Genomic DNA, 26,898 nt, shown 5'->3' with positions numbered 1-26,898 from the left:
TGGGAACATGTGCGGCCGGGGCTACGCGAACTGCACTGGTTACCAATTGTATACCGGGTCCAGTACAAAGTGCTGGTTATCACCTTTAAAGCCCTATATGGCCGAGGACCAGCCTACCTGAGGGACCGTCTCTCCCCGTATGAACCCCAGAGAGCACTGAGGTCAGTAGGAAAGAACAGACTGACTACCCCTGGGCCAAGACAAATTAAACTACAGAATACTCGCTCTCGGGCCTTTTCGGCCGCAGCCCCACATCTCTGGAACCAACTCCCAGAGGAGGTGCGGGCCCTGCGGAACCTTGATCAGTTCCGCAGGGCCTGCAAGACCACCTTTTTAAATTAGCTTATGAATAACTGAAAATCCGCCATCAGCATCAACTAGAAGAGTGTCAAGGATAGCGTCATAAAATGTTTTAGTTAATTGTTTTAATTCAGGCTTTTAAGGTTAGTTTAATGTTAATTTAATGTTTCTAGTGTAACTGTTTTATTGTTGGTGCACCATTGGTCACCGTATTGTTAGCCGCCCTGAGCCTGCTTCGGCGGGGGAGGGCGGGGTACAAATAAAATTTATTATTATTATTATTATTACTTCATAACGACTTCCACTCCTGTGTCATACTATGTGTCAACACAAACTGGTTGTTAGAGGTTTCTGTTTGCTGTATGAAAAAGTCGATACTTATTGCAGACCCAGGGCAGATAGTGTGAAATTGGGGGGAAGCCCAGCTGAGAAGAGGAGCGTCAGAGTGGTGTAAGGTGAGTGGGAAATCCATCTAACAATTTTTTTAATTCATTGGTGGGTGGCAGGTCTATGGCAAGGACATATGTAATGTATAAATGCCATATGTATGGTGAGAACATATGTAAGAGCCAGTCTGGTGTAGTGGTGAAGTGCGCGGACTCTTATCTGGGAGAACTGGGTTTGATTCCCCCACTCCTCCACTTGCACCTGCTAGCGTGGCCTTGGGTCAGCCATAGCTCTGGCAGAGTTGTCCTTGAAAGGGCAGCTGCTGTGAGAGCTCTCTCAGCTCCACCCACTTCACAGGGTGTCTGTTGTGGGGGAGGAAGATAAAGGAGATTGTGAGCCGCTCTGAGACTGAAATTCGGAGTGGAGGGCGGGATATAAATCCAATATCTTCTAAAGTATACATAAATGTATAAAACTAACCCCTCCTCCTCTGCCCCCTCCTTCTCCAGATCCTTTTGGCTGGAGATGTCAGGGACTGAACCTGGGACCTTCTGCATGCACGACAGATGCTCTCCCACCAATCCATGTCCCCTCCCCAAGTCCAGGAAAAGCTTTGTGGCCTTATCTTGTAGAAACTAACTCCCCACGTGGGCCCCCAGGCAAGACAGCTCAGCTACCGGTTAAAGAAGCACTGCAGGCGAGAGAATGAGAAACACCAGAAAAAGAAGCACTCGGGAGAGGCAAAGGGAAGCAGCCCCATTAATTGGACTAAATCAATGCCCGCCAAGCAACGGCCGAGGGGAAGGAGGCAAAGATTTTGCTGCCGAGGGCAGTTTCCAAACAAACTCCTCCCGCGCCTGTGGCTCCCGCCCGGACCTTTCAAAGCGCCGCTCGTTCCCACAGGAGGCTGTGGATGTAAAGAGTTCTCCCGTTCCGATAAATCCAGAAAATTGGCATTTCCCAAAATAGTTGCCTTTGAGTCTATTTTCAGATAATTACAGCCCTCGAGAATTAGAAGCATTAAGCGCACGTCGAGGCTTCTGCCACCTCCAGGGTATGATTCAGCTCACGGCGGCCACACCCCTTTCCTGTCTCTGCTGGCTAATTATCAGATTTCTCCTTTCATGCGCAGGATTCCAAGAAGCCAAAGAGCAGGAACGCTTGGCAAACTTTTCAGTAGGAAAGTTGAGAGCGGAGGAAGGCTTAAAGGTGCGTGAAACGTTGACCCAGGCAGGTTCCTGTTTCCGAAAGGCAATGCGTGGCTAGGCTTGCTGGATTCAAATCCATTTTGTACCTGCATTGTAGCAAGCTTATCTGAAAAAGGGAAGGTCCCTCCAGTTTGGTGTAGTGGTTAAGTGTGCGGACTCTTATCTGGGAGAACCGGGTTTAATTCCCCACTCCTCCACTTGCACCTGCTGGAATGGCCTGGGGTCAGCCATAGCTCTGGCAGAGGTTGTCCTTGAAAGGGCAGCTGCTGAAAGAGCCCTCTCAGCCCCACCCACCTCACAGGGTGTCTGCTGTGGGGGGAGAAGAGATAGGAGATTGTAAACTGCTCTGAGTCTCTGATTCAGAGAAAAGGGTGGGGCATAAATCTGCAGTCTTCTTTAAGAGCCCTGCAGTGGACCGGACGACCACATGCACAACATGTGCCAAATGACTTATGGTTCCCCACTCCAACTCTGGAGACTTGCATGTCTGCCAGCAGGTATGAGCAATGTGTTTTCCAGTTTGGTGTAGTGGTTAAGTGTGCAGACTCTTATCCGGGAGAACCAGGTTTGATTCCCCACTCCTCCACTTGCACCTGCTGGGATGGCCTTGGGTCAGCCAGAGCTCGCTTATCTGGGAGAACCGGGTTTGATTCCCCACTCCTCCACTTGCACCTGCTGGAATGGCCATGGGTCAGCCATAGCTCGCTTATCTGGGAGAACCGGGTTTGATTCCCCACTCCTCCACTTGCACCTGCTGGAATGGCCGTGGGTCAGCCATAGCTCTCTTATCTGGGAGAACCGGGTTTGATTCCCCACTCCTCCACTTGCAGCTGCTGGAATGGCCTTGGGTCAGCCATAGCTCTCTTATCTGGGAGAACCGGGTTTGATTCCCCACTCCTCCACTTGCACCTGCTGGAATGGCCTTGGGTCAGCCATAGCTCTCTTATCTGGGAGAACCGGGTTTGATTCCCCACTCCTCCACTTGCACCTGCTGGAATGGCCTTGGGTCAGCCATAGCTCTCTTATCTGGGAGAACCGGGTTTGATTCCCCACTCCTCCACTTGCACCTGCTGGGATGGCCTTGGGTCAGCCAGAGCTCTCTTCTCCGGGAGAACCGGGTTTGATTCCCCACTCCTCCACTTGCACCTGCTGGGATGGCCTTGGGTCAGCCAGAGCTCTCTTATCTGGGAGAACCGGGTTTGATTCCCCACTCCTCCACTTGCACCTGCTGGAATGGCCTTGGGTCAGCCATAGCTGTCACAGGAGTTGTCGTTGAAAGGGCAGCTGCTGGGAGAGCCTTCTCAGCCCCACCCACATCACAGATATAGCAGATTGTAAGCCCCCCTGATGTAGCCAGTCCTCCAAGAGCTTACAGTGGGCTCTGTAAGAACAGCCCTGTAAGCTCTTGGAGGGTTTGCTACTTCAGGGGAGTGTAGCCTAATATGCAAAGCAGTTCCTGCTATGGAAAAAAGCCCTGCCCTGCCCCAACCATTCGGTCAGTGAGTACAAGTTAATTGTTTGCTCCCGGGTCTAGTGAGTGTTGCCCCAGTTAATGGAAGAGCAGCAGATCCTGCTGGAGTCAGGGCTGAGTCCAGGTTTGTCTCACATTTAAGCAGGGGTGGGATTCTAGCAGGAGCTCCTTTGCATATTAGGCCACACCCAGTGCCAGATTAAACCCTGTGGAGACCCCTCGCAAATTATCTCATAGTCTGAGTAGCTGCTCCACTGCCCATGGCCCTTGCCGCAGCCTGCGGGCACCTTCTCAAAAGCCCCTTTGACAAAGCTGCAGGGGAGAGGCAGAGAGAGGCAAACTTGGCGACGACACCAGCAGCAGCTGCACCAGGCAAGTTGGGCAAAGAGCAGCTCAATTGCTGGCTGGGAGGGCTGCAAGCAGGGGGGAAAGCAGGCCTGGGGCCCCTAAAGGTGTGGGAGCCCATAGGCCACAGCCTACTTGGCCTGATTGTTAATCCAGCTCTGGCCACGCCTCCCTGATGTAGCCAATCCTCCCAAGAGCTTAGAAGGCTCTTTTTTGGAAGCTCTTGGAGGATTGGCTACACCAGGGTGTGTGACCTAATATGCAAAGGAGCTCATGCTAGAATTCCACCCCTGTCTTTAGGGCTGCTTTTAGTCCCAAGATAAAGCCTCAGAGCAGAGCAAGTGGAGGGGATTTGCTCTGCTCTGCTAATTACTTGTTCCAGCCTGTCAGGGAGCAGGTCACGCTCTTCCTTCTGGGCTGCTCTTGGGCACACCTTTTCAAGAGAAGACCAGTCCTGGGTTCACCCATTCCTCCCTCTCCAACCCAGTTCTGGGGAGTGACAACCTCCTGGGCAGTGTTCCCTCTAGGCTGAGTTAGTGTGAGTTGGCTCACAGTTTCTTAGCCTCCAGCTCACATGTTTTTGTCTTAGCTCAGGACGGACGGCCCCAAAACAAACTAATCTATGTGGCAGCCCAATCGCTTCCTCACAACTTTAATGCCAATGACTCACAAAGTGGAATTTTTGTTCACAAGACCCCGCAGCTTAGAGGGAACATTGCTCCTGGGACAATGGGTTTTTCCCTTGGAAATCTTGATAGCAACACAAACGTCTAATGGAAGAGAGATGTGGTCATAGGGAGGCTTTGCTGGAGTTTAGACATTGGATTTATATCCCACCCTATACTCTGAATCTCAGAGTCTCAGAGCAGTTACAATCTCCTTTACGTCCCATCCCCACAACAGACATTTTCTCCTCACAACCCGCCCCCCGCCCCGCCGTGAGGCAGGTTAGGCTGCACAGTCCTACAGTCCCAGAGGCAGTTTGGTGTAGTGGTTACTTTAATCTGGGAGAACAGGGTTTGATTCCCCACTCCTTCACATGTAGCTGCTGGGTGACCTTGGTGAACAGTTGTCTCTGAGCTGTTTTCTCAAGAGCAGTTCTCTCAGAGCTCTCTCTGCCCCACCTACCTCACTTGGTGTCTGTTCTGGGGAGAGGAAGGGAAGGAGATTGTAAGCTCCCCTGAGACACTCTGAGTGAAGAGTGGGGTATAAATCCTCCTCCTCCCCCTTCTGCTTCTCCTCCTCCTTCCATGGCAGACTGGTATCTGAACTGTCAATTTCTCCCAGATCAGTGTTAGCTTGCTGTTTTTACACTCTTGTGTGTGCTTTGTCCACAAGACATCACCATTACAATAGAGGATGAACTACAGTTCCCAGGAGGCTATGAAAAAAAGGTCATATGCAAACTATAGTTGATCTTCACAGATCAAGTTGGGTTAGGGTTGCCAATCCCCAGGTGGGGGCAGGGGATCCCCCGGTTTGGAGGCCCTCCCCCAGCTTCAGGGTGGTCAAAAAGCGGGGGGAGGGGAGGGAAATGTCTGCTGGGAACTCTATTATTCCTTATGGAGATTTATTCCCATAGAAAATCATGGAGAATTGATCCACGGGTATCTGGGACTCTGGGGGGCCCCTGTTTTTTGGGGTAGAGGCACCAAATTTTCAGTAGAGCATCTAGTGCCTCTCCCCAAAATACCCCCCAAGTTTCAAAAAGATTGGACCCGGGGGCCCAATTCTATGAGCCCCAAAAGAAGGTGTCTCTATCCTTCATTATTTCCTATGGAAGGAAGGAATTGAAAAGGTGTGCCGTCCCTTTAAATGAGATGGCCAGAACTCCCTTTGGAGTTCAATGATGCTTGTCACAGCCTTGATCTTGGCTCCACCCCTAATGTCTCCTGGCTCCACCCCCAAAGTCCCCAGATATTTCTTGAATTGGACTTGGCAACCCTAAGTTGCGTAGTCCTGTTAGTCTGTCTGTAGCAGCAGAAAAGAGCCAGAGTCCAAAAGAACCTTAAAGACTAAGGTTCTGTAGCAAAATCCGTAGCAGGGTTTGAACTTTCACGGCTGCATCTGAATAAGTGAGCGTTGGCTCCCAAAAGCTCGTGCCCTGACACAAATTTTGTTAGTCTTTAAGGTGTTATTGGACTCTGGCTCTTTTCTGCTGAACAGATTGGCCATCATTAACTGCACTTAAGCAGCCCAAACGAACGACGAGCACTAAGGCATAATTAATGATGTTCTTACATCGAAAGGATTTAATTATATTTGCACATTAGCTGCCCTGAGTGTCAGGTTCCTGACAATAGTTGGGCTGTGGATTTGTGAGTCAGAAACAACCGAGTGATTTTCTTGCTAATATCGTCATTGCTCGTGAATTGTCAGTTACTAAAAGTATGCACAGGTATTCACATATATAATCATATATGCATATAGTCACATACGTGAGCCAGTTTGGTGTAGTGGTTAAGGGTGCGGACACTTATCTGGGAGAACCAGGTTTGATTCCCCACTCCTCCACTTGCACCTGCTGGAATGGCCTTGGGTCAGCCAGAGCTCTCTTATCTGGGAGAACTGGGTTTGATTCCCCCTCCTCCACTTGCACCTGCTGGAATGGCCTTGGGTCAGCCAGAGCTCTCTTATCTGGGAGAACCAGGTTTGATTCCCCACTCCTCCACTTGCACCTGCTGGAATGGCCTTGGGTCAGCCAGAGCTCTCTTATCTGGGAGAACCGGGTTTGATTCCCCACTCCTCCACTTGCAGCTGCTGGAATGGCTTTGGGTCAGCCAGAGCTCTCTTATCTGGGAGAACCGGGTTTGATTCCCCACTCCTCCAATTGCAGCTGCTGGATTGGCCTTGGGCCAGCCAGAGCTCTCTTATCTGGGAGAACCAGGTTTGATTCCCCACTCCTTCACTTGCAGCTCAGTTACCACGGCTAGCATCCATTGATAGACTTACTGTCTTCCATGAATCTATCCAATCCCCTTTAAAAGCTTTTTCTTCCTGCGGCCATCACTACATCCTCTGCCAGTGAATTACACATTTTAATCACTCTCTGGGTAAAGTAGTATTTCCTTTTGTCTATCCTGAACCTCCTGCCCATCAGTTACATTGGATGCCCTCAAGTTCTAGTCTTTTGGGAAAATACTCAAACGAGGTTGACAACTCCGAACGTTTTGCAGTCCATTCGTTAAGCGACCTCCGTTTCTCAATCAATTCCTTCTTTCAGTTTCCTGACCTCAGGGATCCATCTCCCTTGGTTTCGCTATATTTCAGGACCTCATCTTAGTTTTCAACTTGCTTCTGGGCTAAGGTTTTAATCCCACACAAACTGACAACTTTCCTTTCCCACACAGGAGCGGGACAGCACAGCTGAGTTCCCAGAACCACTGAACACCATACTCCACCCCCATCCCACGCCAGAGCAGCCAATCAACACCAGATGCCTCATCACCAGCACAAGTCAATACAGCTTGTGTGTGCACTTTATTAAGTGCTTCTCTTGTATTTTGGAGGAGCTGAAATTCCAGGGTGCCTGCGGTTTTCTAGCATGTCCTCTTCCCTCCACTTAGCTTTGTTGCTGCTACAGATGCTATAAAAATAATGTCTTCAATAATATATGGCCTCTCAGATAGTCAGAACTCTCCTGGTGAAATATAGATGAGAACACTCCTTCCAACCAGTGGCTATGATTCATGTATTATTGCCTAGCCTGCAAAGGATGCTGGGAAATCTGGTCTATTTTTTTTTTTTTTGTACCTGTTGTTTTGGTCCTCCTAGATTGCATCTGTAATCCCATCCCCCCACCCCCGCTCTTTGTATAAAGAGCTACCTTCATTGGACAGGAATCTGGACTTCGCTGTTGTCCACACTGTAGCAACAACCCTGGGGAAAGGAGTGCAATAATAATTAAAAAGTGTGCAATTGTTGCATTTCCATCCAGGCTCATTAGCTGAGCTGCATGTCCTGGGTCAGCCCAAAGATTAACGTATCCGTCGGTCAGCTTTTGTCGCTGACCTTCAGCGCTTCTGTGTTACAATCAGTAATTCTACCACTAACCTTTCATTCTGGGGGTATAAATAATACATCGCCAGGCCAACAATAGATAGAACATGAAAGGAATATCTCTGAGCTCTGGAGTGATGCCTTTTTATTCATCATGAAATGTTAATTATTGCCAGCCTTTAGTAGCTGTAATTGGGGGGGGTGGGGAGGAGAAGGTGGAACAAAAAGACATCTATTTGTATCTCGTGTCATATCAAAGCGCTTGGATTCAGAAAAAAAAAATACGCTTACTTAACTGCTATAATTCTTTTTTTGATTAAATCACTGATCAGTTGTTGCTTTTTTCTTTCTGATTTCCATCCTGATTCCATGAATCCCAGAAACGAAGAAGAAGAGGAGGGGGGAGGGAGAAGGAGGACGTTGGATTTATACCCCGCTCTTCACTTGGAGTCCCAGAGTGGCTTACAATCTTTTGGTGTAGTGGTTAAGTGAGCGGACTCTTATCTGGGAGAACCGGGTTTGATTCCCCACTCCTCCACTTGCACCTGCTAGCATGGCCTTGGGTCAGCCATAGCTCTGGCAGAGGTTGTCCTTGAAAGGGCAGCTGCTGTGAGAGCCCTCTCCAGCCCCACCCACCTCACAGGGTGTCTGTTGTGGGGGAGGAAGGGAAAGGAGATTGTGAGCCGCTCTGGGACTCTTCGGAGTGGAGGGCGGGATATAAATCCAATATCATCATCATCTTCTTCTTCTTCTTCTTCTTCTTCTTCTTCTTCTTCTTCTTCTTCTTCTTCTTCTTCTTCTTCTTCTTCTTCTTCTTCTTCTTCTTCTTTTCTTCTCTCTGCAACAGACATCCCGTGAGGTAGGTGGGGCCGAGAGAGCTCTTTCAAGGACTGCTCTTGAGAGAACAGCTCTGCTGAGAACTCTCCCAGATTAGAGCCTGTGCGCTTAACCACTACACCAGATTGGTGCTGCACAAACAAGAGATACACTAACTGCCCAGACGCAAGTAGTTATGAGTCATGGTAGACCTTTCCACTGCACTTGAAATGCCTCTAACGGCCAATGGCTGGGGCTGATGGGAGTTGTAGGCAACAAAAAAAACATCTGGAGAGCTACCATTGGCCCCCCCTGTTCTAGACCATAGAGATTTCATCCCATTATATTATATTATAGCATTGGATATATAGCATTGGATATATAGCATTGGAGAAAGTCCAGAAAAGGGCGACTAGAATGATTAAAGGGCTGCAGCACTTTCCCTATGAAGAAAGGTTGAAACGCTTGGGGCTCTTTAGCTTGGAGAAACGTCGACTGCGGGGTGACATGATAGAGGTTTACAAGATAATGCATGGGATGGAGAAAGTAGAGAAAGAAGTCCTTTTCTCCCTTTCTCACAATACAAGAACTCATGGGCATTCAATGAAATTGCTGAGCAGACAGGTTAAAATGGATAAAAGGAAGTACTTCTTCACCCAAAGGGTGATTAACATGTGGAATTCACTGCCACAGGAGGTGGTGGCGGCCACAAGCATAGCCACCTTCAAGAGGGGTTTAGATAAAAATATGGAGCAGAGGTGTGTGTATATATAAAAATTTTTGCCCCTGTGTGACACAGAGTGTTGGACTGGATGGGCCATTGGCCTGATCCAACATGGCTTCTCTTATGTTCTTATGTTCAGTCTAAGCTCTCATATTAGAGCATGTAGAGTTTGATCACCCATTTACTTGGGATTCTCCTATCCCAGAAGCCTCCTACTATACATTAAGCAGTTGACAGTACCCTGATATAGCAGAGCTTTTATGCTTGCTAGGTTGAATTCTATACCATCTCAAGTAATGAATGGCTATTATAAGAGCCTGCTCTATTTGGAAAGGCTACGCTTATGGGCTACTGGGAAAATACTTAACGCTCCCAAAATACTAGAACTCAAGTGCGGTTAAAGGAAGCTGATGGACGATAGATTAGGGATGGACAAAAGGAAATGCTTCTTTACACAGAGAGTGATCAAAATATGGAATTCATTGCCAGAGGATGTAGTGATAGCCACAGGAATAGACGGGTTGAAAAGGGGATGTGACAGATTCATGGAAGAGAGATCTATCCATGGCTACTAGCCATGGTGACTGAGAGGAACCTCCACATTCAGAGGCTCTATACCTTTGAATCCCAGAGCCAGGAGGCAACATCAGGGGAAGGCCTCAGCCTTTATGCCTTGTTCTTGGACACCTAGAGGAGCTGGTTGGCTACTGTGTGAGACAGGATGCTGGACTAGATGGACCACTGGTCTGAACCAGCTAGGATCTTCTTGTGTTCCTATGGTACACTGCAACATTGTTTTCTGGAATGTCCCTTTTTCTCAAATGTGAGAGATTTGTGTATTATTCCGTTCCCAGGGGAGATGGAACGTCTTCCCTAGGAAGAATGGATAAAGAGGTTGGGGCCCTTTAGCTTGAAAAAACGGTGACTGAAGAGTGACATGCAAAATGTACAAAATTATTCATGGGATAGGGAAGGTACAGAAAGAAGTTCTTTTCTCGCTTTCTCACAATACAAGAACTTGTGGGCACTCAGTGTATTTGAAGAAGTGTATAAATACACAGCAGCCCTATGGTGCAGAGTGGTAAAGCTGCAGTACTGCAGTCCGAGCTCTCTGCTCACAACTTGAGTTTGATCCCGGCAGAAGCTGGGTTCAGGTAACCGGCTCAAGGTTGACTCAGCCATCTGTCCTTCTGAGATTGGTAAAATGAGTACCCAGCTTGCTGGGGGGGAAAGTGTAGATGACTGGGGAAGGCAATGGCAATCCACCCCATTAAAAAGTCAGAAGAAGAAGAAGAATTGCAGATTTATACCCCGCCCTTCTCTCTGAATCAGAGACTCAGAGCTGCTTACAATCTCCTATAACTTCTCCCCCCACAACAGACACCCTGTGAGGTGGGTGGGGCTGAGAGGGCTCTCACAGCAGCTGCCCTTTCAAGGACAACCTCTGCCAGAGCTATGGCTAACCCAAGGCTATTCCAGCAGGTGCAAGTGGAGGAGTGGGGAATCAAACCCGGTTCTCCTAGATAAGAGTCCACACACTTAACCACTACACCAAACTGATGTGCTACACCAAAACTACACGACACTGAACTGCCATGAAAACGTTGTGATGCGACGTCACCCGAGTCGGAAATAACTGGTGCTTGCACCTTTACCTTTATAAATACCACAGCAATTGCTATATAAAAACCATACATGTGATACCATATCAATTGCAATATACAAACCACAAGCCATCTCTACACAGGACAAGCAAGTCTGCAGAACTGACCCCCAAAAGTGAAGCACTGAAAGCAAAATTGTCCCAAACAGAAATTAATAAAATTTTAACCGAAACAGGGAATGTCTCTTTATCCCTGCTGAGCTGTGAAAATTTCACTGCTGCTGTTGATGCCCTGTATTTTAAAGGGTTACGAGTTCTTGGCGTCAGCAGAGAGGGAAAGAATAGCTTCCTCCAGAAGGCTGATAAAACTAGCACAATATTTGACATCAAATAAATTCCACTTGGTATCATTCTTTTTCTCTCTCTCCCCCCAAACCACACACCATGGCACAAAAAATGTATTGCATTTCATCATTGTGAGAATATAATTAAAACGGGTGTCATTGCATAAGACAATTGTATTTGCTCATATTTGGGAAGGAACCACTTTCGAGCTCTCCCCGATTTGCATAGTGACAAAAGTCATTAAGTGAGCTGAAGTTAAATAGCACAATCTCTGTGTCCCCCCCCCCCCCCCGGACTAGAGGTCTGTGGCAAGTCTAAAAAAGGAATTGTGGTTTTCATGCACTGTATTTGCAAAGTGCGTAGTCTGCGGGCTAGCGGGACAAAGTTAAAACTGAAGCCAGCTACATGACAGCCATAAAAATGAATACTAAGGGCCGGTTCCTACAAATACCCCCTCTCCCCATGTGTGACTCAGTGGCAGAACAGCTGCTTGGCATGCAGAAGGTCCCAGGTTCAGTCCCCAGCATCTCCAGCTGAAAAGGGGCTGCGAGGCAGAAAGACCTCTTCCTGAGACCCTGGAGAGCCACTGCCAGTCTAAGAAGTCAACACTGATGTTGATGGACCTATGGTCTGATTTAGTATAAGGCACCTTCATGTGTGCTCAAGAGCATCAGTTTTGCATGCAGAAGGTCCTCTGACTCAATCCCTGGCATCTCCAGTTAAAAAAGCTCTGGTGGGAAGTGATGCGAAAAACTTTACTCTGAGACCTTGGAGAGCTATCTAATCAGCCTAGGGTTGCCAAGCTCCTGCCAAGGGCAGGGGATCCCCCAGTTTGGGGGGGCGCAACTTGCCAGCACGGAGCAGGCCACCAGGGGGGATCCCTGCCTCCAAAGGGCCCTGCCATTAAGCCATGTGCTCTGCACAATGATGTCACCTGGATGTGATGTCATCGTGCCAGGTACGGCATGCTGAGGACACTCTAGGATTTGCGGTAAAACTCTATGGTACCATAGAGTTTTTACCATGAATCCTAGAGTGTTGCACCACAGTCCCCTGCCTCTGTGGCAAACCTAACTCAGCCTGGCAGTGGCTCTCCAGAGTCTCAGACAGAAGTCTTTCACATCACCTACTGCCTGATTCCTTTAACTAGATTTAACTTAAGACCTACACAGCAAATGCTTTCTCATTGAGCCATGGCAAACCATAGAGTTGAATGGGACCTCCAGGGTCATCTTGCCCAACCCCCTGCACAATGCAGGAACTAATACCTCCCCCTAAGTTCACAAAATCAATATGGCCTCTGTTTAAAACCTGTTCTACTGAGGAACAGCTCTAACTATCAGGAAGTTCTTCCTAATGTTTAGCCAGAAACTGTTTTGGTTTAATTTCAACCTACTGGTTCTGGTCTGAGCTTCTGGGGCAACAGAAAATAACTACGTCATCCTCTGTATGACAGCCCTTCAAGTTCTTGAAGGGAATCATATCAGCTCTCAGTCGTCTCCTTTCCAGCTCCATATTCATCTCCTTCAGGGTTTCCTCTTAGGATTTCGTCTTTAGAGGAGCAGATAAAAGGAACACCATCTTTGTTGCCCTCCTCTGGACACATTCTAGCTTGTCTATAGCCTTCTTAAATTGTGGTGCCCAAAACTAAGCACAATACTCTAGTTGAGATATAACCAGAGCAGAATAAAGTGATACCATACAGCCACAAATTGCACTTGCCTTTTTAGCTACCGCATCACACTGCTGACTTATGTTCAGTCTATGGTTCATTAAGACCCCTAGATCCTTCTAGCACATACTACAGCCAAGATGAGTCTATCACGATGCATAGGATTTTTCCTGTCTAAATGCAGAACTTTACATTTACCCGTTAAAATTCGTTTTATTTGTTTTAGCCCACATTTCCAGCATGTCAGGATCATCCTGTATCCTGACTCTGTCTTCTACTGTACTTGCAACCCCTCCCAATTTAGTATCATCTGCAAATTTAAGAAGCACTCCCTCTAGTCCTTCATCCAAATTATTTATAAAGCTATTAAATAAACAATCCCCAGGACAGATCCTTGAGGCACTCCACTTGTCACTCCTCTCCAAGAGGATGAGGAACCATTCACAAGCACTCTTTGGGTATGCGCTGCTAACCAGTTATAGATCCACCTAACAGTAATAGGATCTAAACCACATTTTACCACCTTGTCAACAAGAATATTATGTGTAACCTTCCTCTGAAATCAAGATAAACTATGTCTACAGCATTCCCTTGATCCAGCAAGGCAATGTCTTTCTCAAAAAAAGAGATAAGGTTAGTCTGACATGACCTGTTCTTGAGAAACCCATGCTGGCTCTTAGTAATAACAGCCATATTTTCTAAATGCTCAAGAACTGACTGTTTGATGATTTGTTCTAAAACTTTTCCAGGTATAGATGTCAAGCCGACAGGGTGGTAGTTACCCAGATCCTCCTTTCCCCCCTTCTTGAAGATGGGGACATGAAGTCAGATGTTCTACCACTGGCCCTTCTGAATTTAACATGAACATATAAAGTTGCTTATATTGAATTCAGGCCATTGGTCTACCAAATCCAGTGTCCTCTACTCTGATTGGCAGCAGCTCTCCAGGATCTCTGGTATTTCACCTTACCTACTACCTGACCAGTTGAACTGCTGGTGTTGGTGTTGGACTTTGGACCTCTTGTACACATAATTGATGCTGTACCATCAGAGTCTCAGATCACATACTGCCTGATCCTTTTGGCGGGTGATATCAGAACCTAGAACATTCTGCATTTATATCAGGCATGTCCCCTTCCCAAGTCTGGAAAAAGCTTTAGGGTGTGATCCTGCAGATTGTAAATACTAACTTCCCACAATCACGTCAACCAATGGGATTAAACAGCTGTGTTGGCAAATGAAGTCATGAGCTAGGATACTGAAAAGGCAGGGAAACTGTGTCAAAAGGAAGCAGTAGCTGTTAGAGAAAAAATGGATACACAGCTTTTTTTGCAGCAGAAACTCCTTTGCATATTAGGCCACATACCCCTGATGTAGCTAATCCTCCTGGAGTTTACAGTAAGCCTTGTACTAAGAGCCCTGTAATCTCTTGGAGGATTGGCTACATTAAGGGTGTGTGGCCTAATATGCAAAGGAGTTCCTGCTACAGAAAAAGCCCCGGGGATACAGAACATCATTGCAACTACACAAATCTGGATGGTTTCACTTGAATGCATGAGCATGTGAAGCTGCCTTATACTGAATCAAGGCATTGATCCATGATCTAGGTCAGTCTTGTCTACTGAGATGGGAGTCAGTCTTTCATATTACTGACTTCCTGGTCCTTTTTAGAAGAGATGCCAGGAATTGTACCCAGGACTTTCTACATGCAAAGCAGGTACTCTACCATTGCTATGCTGATCTTGGAGCCAAATGAGTGAACTTTCCCATGACTCTAGTATGAATCCCATTAGTATTTTGGAAGGTTTCCATGCTTTTCATTATGATAGTTCCACATCTTGCTTCCAGACACCCTCCCTCCAAAGACTCCAAGTTGGATTTAACTGTTTTTGTTTGTTTGTTTCAAATATAGTGAAAAGAATAGCTAGGAGAATATAGTAAATACCTAAGAGAAAAACTACCTAATCTAGATCTCTTCATCTTGAACATTGAAGTGCCTCCCCCTGGATAAATGTATAAAGAAGAACTCTGTTGGATCAGACCAATAATCCATCTAATCTAACATCCTGTCTCACAGTAGGCAATCCCCAGGTCCCAGCGGGGGTTCTCCTGCTTTCTCAGGCTCCTTCCCACTTCCCCCCGCCACCCCCCACAGCCACCATGTGCCTTTCCACCTCCAGAGGCTTCAGACTCCACTGAGAAAGGCTTCCTCTTGGGATGGTGTGTCTGTGTCTTTAAGGCTGAATGGGGGCAGGGGGAACAACATGGCTGCTCCCAGTGGCTGTGAAAGCAGCCCAGACCCTCCGTTGGTTGCAGTCTTTTCAGAGGTTGTTTGCAGAGGAAACTTGAACCTTTGGTTGCTCCATGTTACTTTGAAGAAGTTGGAAGTTCAGCAACTCATGAGTAGAGATGCCAATTCCCTGCTTCAGAGTCGTCAGAAACGGGGGGAGGGGGAGGGAAATGTCTGCTGGGCACTTCATTATTCTCTATGGAGATCACTTCTCATAGGGTATAATGGAGAATTGATCTGGGGGTATCTGGGACTCTGGAGGGGCTGTTTTTTTGAGATATTTTCAGCATAGCATCTGATGACTCTCCTCAAATGCTCTCCAAGGTTCAAAAAGATTGGACCAGGGGGTCCAATTCTATGAAAGAAAGTGCCCCTATCCTTCATTATTTCTAATGTAGGGAAGGCATTTAAAAGGTTTGCGGTTCCTTTAAATGTGATGGCCAGAACTCCTTTTGGAGTTCAATTGTGCTTGTCACAACTTTGCTCCACCCCCAATGTCTCCTGGCTCCACCCCCCAAAGTCCCCAGATATTTATTGAATTGGACTTGGCAATCCTATCTCACAGAGTGGTCAACCAGTTCCTCTGGAGGTCCAACAACAGGTCTTCGAGGCCTAGGCCCTAGGCCTTCCCTGATGTTTCCCCCTGGCTCTGGAATTCAGCAGCTAACTGCCTCTGAATGTAGTGGTTCCCTTCAGCCACCATGACTAGTAGCCATTGATAGACCATCCATGAATCTATCTAATCTGTTTCTTCCTGTGGCCATCACTACATCCTCCGGTAACAAATTATACATATTAATCCCTTGCTATGTAAAGAGGTATTTCCTTTGCTCCATTTTGAATAAATCGACGAGTAGGTTCTCATGCTGCCATTTGAAGAGGAAAAGTGGAGTGGTTTTGCAAGTGGACCATTTTGCAAGGAGGTACTGTACCTTTAACATTTCAAGTGACTCATCCTCGTGAGAAAATCTATGAGTGAGTAGGCATCCCAGCCTGCTGTTTGTCCCCAGTTGGATTTCCTCCCTAACCCTATGTAAAGCTATCTGGCTTCTTAAATGTTGATGTAGCAGGAAAGCCATCTGTCTCCAAGTGGTGTCTGGGAAGCTGAAAACACTGGAGTTATGCTAGCCTAGTTCCTGTGATTCATAGCCAGCTGGTGTCTTTTCCGGGAAGCAAGGGCAAGAACATCCCTAGGAGTCTATTAAAATGCACACATTCTGTCTAAATGCAAAGAGCATGCAAAGAATGACACTGGAAGAGAGAAGGAGGAATGAGATAATGTGGGTTACAGTTCATAAGAACGTAAGAGGATCAGGCCAATGGCCCATCCAGTCCAACACTCTGTGTCACACAGTGGCTAAAAAACTCAAGTGCCATCAAGAGGTCCACCAGTGGGGCCAGGACACTAGAAGCTCCCCCACTGTTGCCCCCCCCCCCCCCGCAACAGCCTTAGACAATAGTCTCACCCCTGGGCCAACCTAGCCTTGCCCACCCCAGGTAGGTATAGGTAGCCTTTCTGCCCAGTGGAGTTGAGGGCTCATGTTAGGGTTGCTAGCCCCCCGGTTTGGGTGGGGTTTCCACCAGTTTTGGGGCACAACGACATCGCCTGGAAGTGACATCACCGTGTCTTTGGGCAAAGCTCTATGATAAATTTTGACTCAAACCACAGCGTTTTAACCAAAAACTAGAGCATCGTCACACAATATTGGCGGCTTGATGACATCACTTCTGGGCGATATCAACTTGCTGCATTTTGGAGGAAACAGAGAAAGCTCTCAGGAGGGACTGAAGATTCCCCCAGCCAGGAGGCAGGCAGGAGCTGGCAACCCTATCTCAGGTAGCCCTCTATGACTGGGCTGGCCTGGCCAAGGTGTTGCAGGGAGGCTGTCAGTCCACCAAGAAAAGTCGTGGTAACCACAGTGGCCCATCCACCCCTGCAAGTGCAGTTATTTCTAATTCATAAAGAGGAATCAAAACTACCTCCTTGGAATATTTCCATTGACTTCACAATGCTGATGTGAAATGGGAGGTAAAAAGGAGAACCGTGAATGGAGCTCTGTGAACTGTAACGATGCCTTTGTACCCACCACCTTTTTGACTGGCAGCATCACTTCTGTTCTTTTTATACTGAGAAACTGAGAACAAGGCGCTATGCTTGAGCTTATTTTGGCCATGTTTAACAAGCAACAGAAACAGGGCTTTTATGTATACATATATAGAGATATATTGCTCACGCACACAGGCGCTTGGTGAGCCAGCTAACAAATAGCCAGCTCTCCTTGCCCTAATTTTAATTGGTGATATATAACCATGACGTCTGCTGCTGCCGGCCTCTGAACCCCAAACTGATTGCAGTGAGAATCCAGCAACTGAGCCAGTCCTTTCCATGGCTCTTCTACATCGGCTTGCAAAGAGAGCAGTGTTGGTTTGGGGTGAGGGGGACATCTTCCTAGGGATGTACAAGAATTTCTCATGTTTGTTGATTCAGCTTTCAGAGGGTTTTTTTGTTTGTTTGTTAGCCAAGGCACTGTAGAACATGTTTGACTGACAGCATCCCTGCCAGCTAATCTCCATTCTTTTATTATGCTGAGGTTTTAGTAGTGGTAAACGTTTAGTAGAGGCCCATTGGTGGCTTTTAGCAACAAGGTATAGATGGAAGACTCTTTCTGGGGCAGTGATGTTCTGTATTCTTGGAGCTGGGGAGGGGAGACAGTGGGAGGGCTTCTGGAGGTCTGGACTGCTAGTTGGCTTCTTGATGGTACCTGGGATTTGGCCACTGTGCGACACAAAGTGTCAGACTAGCTGGACCACTGGCCTGATCCAACATGGCTTTTCTTACATTCGTATGACTTTTATTTATTATTTATTACGTTAAGCTTATATCCCGCCCTCTCCACAAGCGGACTCAGGGCGGCTCACAACATCACATTAATTCCATTAAAAACCAACAAAACCTATAAAACATAATTACATATTTTAAATTATTTAAAACATTTCATGGTGCTGTATTAATACAGTACAGTATAGCGGTTCTGAAAGTTCGATGGTGACCATCGGTACTCTGCATGGAGCTCTATATAATGTCCAGTGGCAGCTCCCTCTCGGTTAAATGTCGAAGGCCTGTCGGAACAATTCGGTCTTACAGGCCCTGCGGAATGTAGACAAATCCCGCAGGGCGCTTATGGCCTCCGGGAGAGCATTCCAGAGTTCTGGCGCTGCCACTGAGAAGGCCCTGGCTTGTGTCGTACGCAAGCTGGCTTCTTTTGGTCCAGGGATGGACAATAGATTTTTCGTCCCTGAACGCAGTGCTCTCTGGGGAATATGCGGAGAAAGGCGGTCCCGCAGATAGACAGGTCCCTGACCATAAAGGGCTTTAAAGGTCAACACCAACACCTTGAAACGAACTCGGAACACAACAGCACCAGCTGAATGTGCTCCCATTGAGGGAGTCTCATTAAAAGCCACGCCACAGCGTTCTGCACTAGCTGTAGTCTCCCGGTTAGCGTCAAGGGTAGCCCCATGTAGAGAGCGTTACAGTGATCTATTCTTGAGGTGACTGTAGCATGGATCACCATTGCTAAGTCGTTGTGCTCCAGGAACGGGGCCAGCTGCCGTGCCCGCCGAAGGTGGAAAAAGGCGGATCTAACTGTGGCTGCTACCTGGGCCTCCATTGTAAGGGAAGACTCAAGGAGCATGCCCAAGCTCCTGACCTTAGGGGCCGGTATTAATGGTACCCCGTCAAGAGCCGGCAGGTGAACCCCTCCCCACAGACCACCCCAGCTCAGATAGAGAACCTCCATCTTCGTCGGATTCAATTTCAGTTGACTCAACCTGAGCCACGAAGCCACGGCTTGAAGGGCCAGGTCTAGATTTTCCGGAGTACATTCGGACTGGCCACCCATCAATAGATAGAGCTGGGTGTCATCTGCATATTGATGACAACCCTGTCCATACCTCCTGACAATCTGGGCAAGGGGGCGCATATAGATATTAAATAGCATCGGGGATAGGACTGCTCCCTGTGGCACCCCCCAACTGAGAGAGTGCCTCTGGGATGCTTCCTCCCTTATTACCACCCTTTGTCCCCGATCTTGAAGAAAGGAGGTCAACCACTGTAAGGCGGACCCCTGAATCCCCACATCGGCAAGGCAGCTAGTCAGTAGCTGATGGTCAACCGTATCAAAAGCAGCTGACAGATCTAATAACAACAGCACCACTGAGCCGCCCCGATCCAGACTTTTCTGTCCTTCCAGTCGTTTTGAAGGCTGCAATCTGGCCTGATCCAATATGGCTTCTCTTATGTTTAGCTGATGGGTGTAGTGGTTAAGTGTGCGGACTCTTATCTGGGAGAACCGGGTTTGATTCCCCACTCCTCCACTTGCACCTGCTAGCATGGCCTTGGGTCAGCTATAGTTTGGCAGAGGTTGTCCTTGAAAGGGCAGCTGCTGTGAGAGCCCTCTCCAGCCCCACCCACCTCACAGGGTGTCTGTTGTGGGGGAGGAAAGTAAAGGGGATTGTAAGCTGCTCTGAGACTCTTCAGAGTGGTGGGCGGGATATAAATCCAATATCATCATCATTATCATCATCATCATCATAAGAACTACATTGAGAGGCAATCCCATCAAATCTCAGCCCAATCCCATCAAATCTCAGAAGCTATGTAGAGTCAGTCTTGGTTAGTATTTTGATGGGAGATGTCCAAGGAAGACTGCAGAGGAAGGTAATGGCAAACCACCTCTGCATCTCACTTGCCTTGCTGGGGTCTCTGTAAGTTGGCTGTGATTTGATAGTGCTACACACAAAGCTACTGTAAACAATGTGAAACTGTTGGGTTGGAAAGGAAATCATTTTGCAGTTAGCTGCAAGTTTTTGGAAACATGGCCATGGGAGGTAGGAATCAGTGTGGTGTAGCAGTTAAATGGTTGGGGTAGGACTTGGGAAAACTGGCTTCAATGTCCCCCTCACCATAAACCTTAGTTATTCTGTCTTGACATGATAGAGGTTTATAAACTTATGAATGGGGGCGGAGAGACTTGACAAAGAGAACTTTTCTCCCTCTCCCAAAATGCTAAAGGCATCCAATGAAGCTGATGCGCAGTAGGTTTAGGACAGACAAAAGGAAATACTGCTTTACACAGAGAGTGATTAAAATGTGGAATTCACTGCCAGAGGATGTAATGATGGCCTTGGCCAGGGGATTAGATGGATTCATGGAGGAGAGGTCTACCAGTGGCTAGTGACTGAGAGGAACCTCCACATTTGGAGCCACGAAGGGCTGAATCCCAGAGCCAGGAGGCAACATCAGGGGAAGGCCTTGACCTCTATGCCCTGTTGTTGGATGTCCAGAGGAACTGATTGGCCACTGTGTGAGACAGGATGCTGGGCTAGATGGACTATTGGTCTGATCCATCAGGGCTGTTCATATGTTCCAGTTTGGAGAGCCAGTTTGGTGTAGTGGTTAAGTGTGTGGACTCTTATCTGGGAGATATGATACCCCACTCCTCCACTTGCACCTGCTGGCATGGCCTTGGGTCAGCCATAGCTCTGGCAGAGGTTGTCCTTGAAAGGGCAGCTGCTGTGAGAGCCCTCTCCAGTCCCACCCACCTGACAGGGTGTCTGTTGTGAGGGAGGAAGATAAAGGAGATTGTGAGCCGCTCTGAGACTCTTCGGAGTGGAGGGCGGGATATAAATCCAATATCTTCTTCTTCATCTTCTTCTTATGCCTTGATTTAGCCTACCTATGAGGTTGCCAACTCCAGGCTAGGGAATTTCTGAAGGACTGGAAGTAGAGCCTGTGGAGAGATCACAACAGCATAATGAAAGAATAATGCCATAGAATTCACCCTCCAAAGCAGCCCATTTTCTCCAAAGGAACTGATCTTTGATCAGGAGATCTCCAGGCTCTGCCTGGAGGTTGGCAACCATAAAGTGGCAGCCCAGCCTTCAGGTGGACCTGGAGCTCTTCTGGAATCACAACTGATTTCTAGACTACAGAGATCAGTTGCCCTGGAGAAAATGGATGCTTTGGAGGGTGGACTCTGTGGCATTGTACCCTGCTGAAGTCTCTCCTCAGTGAACCCCTCCCTCCCCAAGCTCCGCCCCCAAACCTCCAGGAATTTCCTCACCAGGAGTTGGCAGCCCTAGTCTAATGAAAACATGTTCCATCTTGGAGAACACTGGATCCTGTTTCTCCCCACACCTTCCCTGCCTGTGACAGTATTTACTCTGTTGCTGTTGATTCCTCCCCTCCCCCCTTGAACTAGGAAGAAAAGCATAATTAAAGATCTGGGACTATTAGTTTTAGTTATCAACCTAGGGAATATAACCAATTTTTCATGATTGACTTCACATTAGAGAAGAAGTGTATCATCTTTAGAGGTATTTGTTTTCCAGAATGTCAATAATCATATTGTTTAATTTTCTTAATGATTCCTGTGTCTTGTGGGCCTTAGAGACGCAGGCCTAGCTAGGCTCAGCCTCAGCTAGACTCCACCAACGAGTCTTTTAAGGTACCCCGTGTTGTCAGAACAAGTCTGTACGCACAGAAGAATGTAATTACTGCAGCTTTGATGGGAGATAAGAGGTCAGATCTGAGGGAAGAGTTCCTCATTTTCTTGTCTGCAACAGCGGTAGCGGTGCACGACGTATCCTTTATTCTGTTTCCCTAAACACTGACAAGTCTAAGATGTGAATTATAATGAGGCATGAGAGAACAGTCCGTACAGAGAACTCTTCTCAACGTGAAGGCTGTAATTCTGCATTAAAGTTTCAGTGAGATTGGGGACTCCACAGAGTGTTTGGAAGCTATGATTGTTGCAGAACGCTGTGGTCAGAAAGTTGTTCGGAGTGGGTCTAGGGTTGCCAGTTTCTCCCTGGCTACCTGGTGGGGATAAAGGGGTCTGGTTGCCAGCTCCAGGTTGTGATTTGGGGGTGGAGTCTGAGGAGGACAGGAACCTCAGGGAGGCATAATGCCAAAGTCAGAGCATCCGTTTTCTCTAGAGGACCTGATTGTTGTAATCTGAAGATATAAGATTGTCAGCCTCCAGGTGGGAAAGTATAATAGAAGAAGATATTGGATTTGTATCCCGCCCTCCACTCCGAAGAGTCTCAGAGCGGCTCACAATCTCCTTTCCCTTCCCCCCCCCCCACAACAGACACCCTGTGAGGTAGATGAAGATATTGGATTTATATCCCGCCCTACACTCCGAAGAGTCTCAGAGCGGCTCACGATCTCCTTTACCTTCCTCCCCCACAACAAACACCCTGTGAGGTGGGTGGGGCTGGAGAGGGCTCTCACAGCAGCTGCCCTTTCAAAGACAACCTCTGCCAGAGCTATGGCTGACCCAAGGCCATGCTAGCAGGTGCAAGTGGAGGAGTGGGGAATCAAACCCGGTTCTCCCAGATAAGAGTCCGCACACTTAACCACTACACCAAACTGGCTCTAATAGAGTCTACGGCTTCCACAATCCTATATCACTAATATTGTCATATAGAATAATCCAAATACCAATCAACAACACTATGGGTGCGTTCACACTACACTAAACAATGCGTTTCGCAACTGAATTTTTATTGTGTAAGAATAGCAAAAAAAATCCAGTTGCAAAATGCATTATTTAGTGTAGTGTGAATGCACTCTATGGAAGGCGCCCCATGGCGCAGAGTGGTAAGCTGCAGTACTGCAGTCCAAGCTCTGCTCAAGAGGAAGTTCAGTCCTGTTGGAAGCTGGGTTCAGGTAGCTGGCTCAAGGTTGACTCAGCCTTCCATCCTTCCAAGAGCAGTAAAATGAGCATCCAGCTTCCTGGGGGGGAAGTGTAGATGACTGGGGAAGGTAATGGCAGACCACCCCGTAAAAAGTCTGCCATGAAAACGTCATGATGCGATGTCACCCCACGGGTCGGAAACGACTGGTGCTTGCACAGGGGACTACTTTTTAAAATACCTTTGAATGCACTCTATAATTAATTTAAAATCTACACAATATCAACTTCAATCTATTAGAGAAGATACAGTTGTCCATATTAATCCATAATAATTCAAATGTGAGTCCATTGTGTAAAAAGAAGTCCATATCAATCTTTTAAAACATCCATCACTCTTACGTCACAATATAACTCCAAGGTAAGTCTCTTTTAGAAGGAAACTGATCCAATGGAAGCCAATCCAAGTTCCTTTCGAAACGGAAAATCATCCACACTTCAGGTACCAAACTTTCCAAGTGAAAACTATTTCCAATACTCCAAAATCATCGCTGATCCTCCAGTTGGGCTAACAAGCTAATGTTGTAGCAGGGCTTTTTTTGGAGAAAAAGCCCAGCAGGAATTTATTTGCATATTAGGCCATACCCCTTGACACTGCCATTGTTTCACGCAGGGCTTTTTCTACAAAAAAGAGCTCACTTGCATATTAGGCCACACCCCCTGATGCCAAGCCAGCTGGAACTATGTTGCTATGCATTCCTGCTCAAAAAAAGCCCTGTGTTGTAATAATCAGGAAGACAAGCAGTTTGCCCACAAAGTATGTAGTATCCAGTTGCATCTGGGCAGATGGGAAGCACTTCTGTCACAACAGCCCAGTTTGAGACGTACGTGAAGTCTACTATGTCCAATGGAGATTATTCTCAAGTAAATGTGGAAGTATTATAATGAAGGGGAACAGAACAGCATGGTATAATCTGATCTTGTCAGATCTCAGAAGCCAAGCAGGGTTGGTACTTGGGTGGGAGACCACCAAGGAAGACTCTGCAGAGGAAGGCAGTAGCAAACCACCTCTGTTATTCACTTGCTTTGAAAGCCTCTTGCTGGAATTGCCATAAATTGGATGCAACTTGAGAGCACTTTTCCAAGTCTCATCAGATCTTGAAAGCTAAGCAGGGTCAGTACTTGAACAGGAGATCACCAAGAAAGGCTCTGTAGAGGAATGCAGTAGTAAACTACCTCTGCTTCTCACTTATCTTGAGAGTCCATTGCTAGGGGTCACCATAACTTGGAAGCAGGGTTGGTACTTGGAATGGAGGCCACCAAGGAATGGTCTACAGACGAAGGCAATGGTAAACCACCTCTGCTTCTCCCTTGCCTTGAAAGCCCCTTGCTGGTTTTGCTATAAGTCGGTTGCAGCTTGGCAACATTTTATATGTGCATACTTTGTTTGGTAGTGGGTCCTGACAAGGAGGACTGGTTGGTGCGAATTAGAGTTCCCAGGTTCCCCTGGCTACTGGCAGGGGATGGGGAAGCGGGATTGACTGATCCAGCCTGAGAAGGACAAGGACCTCAATAGGGTACAAAGTCATAGAGTCCACCCTCCAGAACATCAATTTTCTCCAGGGAAACTTGGGTTCCCAGACCCTCTGGAGGAGGCAGGGCCCTGACCCCCACCAGATGGCTGGCACCAGGGGTGGAATTCTAGCGGGAGCTCCTTTGAATATTAGGCCACACACCCTTGATGTAGCCAATCCTCCGAGAGCTTACAAGGCTCTTTTTTATAAGCTCTTGGAGGATTGGCTACATGAGGGGTGTATGGCCTAATATGCAAAAGAGCTCCGGCAAGAATTCCACCCCTGGAGCCAATGAAATCCCCAATGGCCAATCAGAAGTTTTGTTGGGCAATAGCCTCACCTGGCTCCACCCACTTTCCACAAACACTTGAGGGCACCAGGAAATGTGTCACCGGGAAATGTGAGCTCCACATTGGGGAATCTTGGGCTAGCACATGAGAGCAAAGCATCTGGCGTTGCACAGACTGTTGCAGAAGCGGCGTTCAAGCAAGATGGGAAGAAGTCTCATTTTCTGCTCTTCCCATCAGTGGGAATCTGGGTACCATGAGACCTTCCATTCCTCAACACCCTCCTACACTTCATTATTCTGCCAATCAGCCAGAAGCAATTTGTAATCAGTTCTTAAGGAACGGCACATCATTTCCCATAATTGGCATGCTGCATCTTTGACAAGATGAAAAATTGTGGCTGATGCCAATCAATGCTGAATGGAGCCAGATCCGACAGCCTCGCTTTCGGAGGAACTGCTCTGCTGGGGAGTCTCCATCTCAACACTGGACAACTTTGTGTGGACAGCTAAGTAATAATGACACAGCTGGGGAGGCTGAGAATATCTACCATTTGCAGCTTTTGATATAAATAGCAGGTGTGAGGCTTTGTGTATGTGTGGGAGGGAAAATGTTCCAGATAAGTGATAGTTCCAGGAATATCACCTATGCTTGTTTCTTAAAGGAGACACAATTCAATGCTTGACAGACTTCTAAGTCTTGCTAGCTTGAGATTTTGGAATATAAAATGCGCGTATTTCAATGGCAAGAGGAGGCAATTTTAAACTAGTTTCTGATCATTGTTATGCTTCCACGCCCCATAGGATTGCCAACCTCTAGGTAAGAACATAAGAGATGCCATTTTGGATCAGGTCAATGGCCCATCCAGTCCAACACTCTGTGTCACACAGTGGCCAAAATCTAGGGGCCATCAGATGATCCACCAGTGTGCCTGAACTGCAGAAGTCCTCCCAATCTTGCCTTCCAGGCACCAAGAATACAGAGCATCACTGCCCCAGACAGCCTCAGATTCAGTGGGAGCTCACAGGAGTGCAGTTCCTGAACCTTTCTGAGAGTTCCACCACCTCTTTCTGAGAGTTCCACCTCCTTATCCATTGGATAGTATGTGCAGCTGCATAACAATTCCTGGATGCGCTCCACCACCTATTTTTCTCCAAAATGACCCCTGAAGACATAAGAACATAAGAGAAGCCATGTTGGATTAGCCCAACAGCCCATCCAGTCCAGCATTCTGTGTCACATAAGAACATAAGAGAAGCCATGTTGGATTAGCCCAACGGCCCATCCAGTCCAGCATTCTGTGTCACACAGTGGTCCAAAACCCAGGTGCCATCAAGAGGCCCACCAGCAGCACCAGAATTCCAGAAGCCCTCCCACTGTTGCCCCTCCAAGCACCAAGAATACAGCGCATCAGTGCCCCAGACAGAGTTCCATCTCTACTTGATGGCTAATAGCCACTGATGGATTTCTGCTCCATATGTTTATTCAGTCTCTTGAAGCTATCTATGCTTGCAGCCATCCTGTTTGGTTGCACATTACTACTTCCTGTGGCAGTACATTCCATGTGTTAATTACTCTTTGGGTGAAAAAGTACTTCCTTTTGTCTGTTCTAGCACCTAGAGATCTCCCACTATTACCTAGAGATCTCTAGCACCTAGAGTTCTCCCACTATCCAGTCAATCAAGATCAATTCCCCTGAAGAAAATGGCTGCTTTGGAGGGTGAACTCTATGGCATTATGCCCTGCTGAGGTCCCTCCCCTCCCCAAGCCAAATTCCCCAACAAAAAAAATGCCTCCATTTTTATGCCTAAGGATGGACATGAACCACATTTTTGCAGTTCGGTTTGTGGTTTGTGGCTGGACCACGTGAATTGGGAGGCTGGTTTGTGGCTGAACCATATGAATTGGGAGGCTGGTCCGTGAACCAACCCAGTTCATGCTAGCTTGTGAGCCATTTGAAGTTTAACCCCCTGCCTCCCTCTCCTCATGGCTTTTCACTGGGAGCAGGAGTTTCCAAATAGCTGGGCGGTGGTCAGCAGCAAGGGTGGAATTCCAGCAGGAGCAACTTTGCATATTAGGCTACACCCCCCTGATGTAGCCAATCCTCCAAGAGCTTACCAAAAACAGCCTTGTAAGCTCTTGGAGGATTGGCTACATCAGGGGTGTGTGGCCTAATA

The 26,898-nt window shown here is 47.4% G+C and overlaps 1 long non-coding RNA gene across 1 annotated transcript; it reads left to right on the top strand.

Annotated features, from left to right (window-relative positions):
• Positions 1 to 1,394: 1,394 nt before the first annotated feature.
• LOC132569019 (uncharacterized) lies at positions 1,395 to 8,044 on the top strand. The gene is made up of 3 exons (XR_009555236.1): positions 1,395 to 1,741; positions 1,820 to 1,896; positions 7,062 to 8,044. It is a non-coding gene; the product is annotated as an uncharacterized LOC132569019 (long non-coding RNA).
• The last annotated feature ends 18,854 nt before the right edge of the window (positions 8,045 to 26,898 follow it).

Source organism: Heteronotia binoei, chromosome 3, assembly GCF_032191835.1.
Source record: "Heteronotia binoei isolate CCM8104 ecotype False Entrance Well chromosome 3, APGP_CSIRO_Hbin_v1, whole genome shotgun sequence".
Lineage (NCBI taxonomy): Eukaryota > Metazoa > Chordata > Lepidosauria > Squamata > Gekkonidae > Heteronotia > Heteronotia binoei.
The sequence above is the reverse complement of the archived record's forward strand: the minus strand, read 5'-3'. Positions and strand labels throughout refer to the sequence as shown.